Genomic DNA, 3,045 nt, shown 5'->3' with positions numbered 1-3,045 from the left:
CCCAGCATGCAATGCAAATGGCAAAAATTTAATGTTTATTAGCTAGGAGGATAATTATAATTAGGAAAACAGTATTAGAAGTATTAAAATGATATCAGAATTACAAATTAGTTATCACTTTGCATTTGTAGTGAATGTATCATTATTTGGATTATCTCATTATTTTAATTAGAACCAATTACTCCTACTGGAATAGTCACAGCATGTAACATTTATATATTTTAGGGATAAATTAAAATGCTGCCATCCAATAACACATCAGCGGAGTCTTAATTTTGCATTCATCAACAGATCAAACTTCCATTAAAGCCTCAAAGGAATTGCAAGTCCAAATGTGCCCATAATAAGGCCAAAGGTCAATTTCTCAAGTAGACTTATGAGGAATTAGAATTTAAAATGGTAGTTACATCCATATTTTTATCTCAAATTTAAATTTTATGTTTTTCCTCTTACCCATAATAATCAGTCCAATAATGGTTTCTATTTCTATCCTCATCTAGTAAAATCCTCTTTGTGGCATGGTGATAATCTTGAGTTCTTGAGGGCTATGCTCGCAGGGCATGATCTTTGGGAGGCCCTATCAAAATGGAAGGATTTTGAGAATGGATCAAGTGTGTCTGTTCCCTGAGGACCAGATTTAAGTTTGAGAAGTCCATCATTAGACCTCTGAGAACCAGGTGATGATTGCTATTGGTAACAGTAATTTATGAAGACTATCTGCCAAAATTCAGAGGGGAAGCAATCTGTGCTAGTGGAAAGAAGTCTCACCCTAAGCAAACTGTGGATCTTTTAAAGCACTAAGATAAGAAGACACATATAGTGCTGCTATAATTCCATGTCTTGAGTAAAAAAAACTACATGAAAAGCATAAGAATTTGATTCATTGATGTTTCCTTTTTGATCTTTGGCTAATATTGACTGCTCTGTGAGACTGTGTTCTAAAATAAATATTCTTCCCCAGGCAAATTAACTTTTATTTATGTTTCTTCAAATAAATAAAAATGTAAAAGCATCCAGTGTAGCACCTAGCACAAAGTAAACAGTTTATAAATATTTATTGATTGATTCTTCAGTAAAGTATAGATTATTTTATCTGTGAGGTTATTATAGCAAAAACAAACACTTTAAAGATCCTGTCTTATACATTTTAAAGTATCTAAGCTTTAAGGTGATAAATGAAAAGTTGAAAATTCCCTGTACTTGGCTTGCAAATATTATGTGGTTTTGAGGGGGACTTAAGGAAAATTCTCCTTCATTTACCATATTTCTAAGCCCACTTCCAATTCTACTTACACGATTTATTTAATCTCTGAGTTCTATTCAGTGTGTTGTGTAGTTAATTCAATGCTCCACTTAACCATGATTGCTTTCTCACATGTAATTTTTGCTCTGCAGCTGAATATTTATTTTGACTCACTACTTTCACCATTCACAAGAACTCCAACTTTACACCTAGCCAAATTATAGCTCAAATAATTCCCTCCCTTCTTTTTCCCAGAAGAATTTTATCTGGGATCCCATTTAGCATAAGCTTTTCTACTCTTGAGTCTTTTTCTTTCAGAACTGTATCATTTATTTTAAAGAGATCTTCTTATCGTCTTATTTTCATGGGTTGAAACTAAAGTAAAAATGTCAAAAAACACGCCTACCAATATCAGTTTTAACATCTTTCTTTTCCCCCTTTTGCTCCTGCCTTCCCTTTCTTTCCTCCTTCTTTTCATTCTTCCCTCATTTCTTTCTTTTTCTTTTTTCCTCCTTCCTTTCTTCTTTCCTTTCTTCCCTTCCTTCCCCTTCTTTCATTCTTTCCTTTTCCCCCTCCTTTTTCTATCATTTTGTTTCCTTTTCTATCCTTTCTTTTCTCTATTCTTTTCCTTCCTTCCTTCCTTCCTTCCTTCATTGGACTTCAAGTTCTACATCTGGGGTCCTATGGTCTATAACTAGTGGTCTCCCTCTCTCAGAAAATTAGACCTAATGACAATATCTATCATGAATATGCTAAATGCTGGTCCATGATATTTTTTACATACATATATCCCCATACATACATATATTTATTCCCACAGGGGCATTTTTGGAGTAACTGGAACTAGTTGGCATGGCTTTAACTTTTTTTTTTTGTCATTGGTGGTTTATTTAACATAAATAAAAATGTGCAAATTTTTACTCATTTTCTTCACTCCTCAGTCTAGCGTCTGGATTGGTAATCTTGATGGCTAGTTGAGCTGCTCTCTCAACTATGACTTTCTGATTCTTCGAGAAAACATTGTGAGCAATTTCAGCACAGTAAGATTTGTTGCACATCAGCAGCTCTTTGACGTTGTGCACCAGAAACTTCCTGAATCCACTAGGTAACATGTGTTTTGTCTTCTTATTGTTTCCATAATCAATATTGGGCATCAAGATTTGGCCCTTGAATCATCTTCGCACTCTGTTGTCAATGCCTCTTGGTTTACGCCAGTTTCTCTTGATCTTGACATATCGGTCTGACTGGTGATGAATGAACTTCTTGGTCCTTTTCTTGACGATTTTGGGCTTCACGAGCGGTCTGAGGGCAGGCATGGTGCCGGTGAAGAGAGAGCTCAGCTTTAACTTTTTATCTTGACTTTTATTTCACTAATGTTTATAATTTATTTTGTTTTTCTTCCAGTATTTTACTAGTGATTTTTTCACATTTCCATCAGACCTATTTAATCATAGTAATTTTAGCAACCTATTAATTTCAATTCAGCCTATTCCCCAAACACCAAGCACTTAAATATGCTTTCTACTCCTTTCTATCAAGGAAGTTCCCTCTATTTTCCATCATTTATTCAAAGAGTGAAAAGATGCATAATCCCATTAATCTCTATTTCATTTGACTAAAACTTTTTTTCCAGGTCTCGATGTGATACAAATCCAACTTTTAATCTCATTATCTTTTAAAAATTTCATTAATCTATACATCTTGAATTGGGCTGGAAGACTATTATCTCACTGATACTACACTGTCTGTTTGAAGGTGTTTAGATGGCTTTGGAAACAATGTTTTCTAGTCTATTATCTAGG

At 34.2% G+C, this 3,045-nt stretch overlaps 1 pseudogene; it reads right to left on the bottom strand.

The window, feature by feature from the left end:
- Positions 1 to 2,160: 2,160 nt before the first annotated feature.
- On the bottom strand, positions 2,161 to 2,570 carry LOC122750356 (annotated as a pseudogene).
- Positions 2,571 to 3,045: the final 475 nt, after the last annotated feature.

Source organism: Dromiciops gliroides, chromosome 3, assembly GCF_019393635.1.
Source record: "Dromiciops gliroides isolate mDroGli1 chromosome 3, mDroGli1.pri, whole genome shotgun sequence".
Classification (NCBI taxonomy): domain Eukaryota; kingdom Metazoa; phylum Chordata; class Mammalia; order Microbiotheria; family Microbiotheriidae; genus Dromiciops; species Dromiciops gliroides.
Note: the sequence above shows the minus strand (reverse complement) of the source record. Positions and strands in the feature narration are given on the sequence as shown.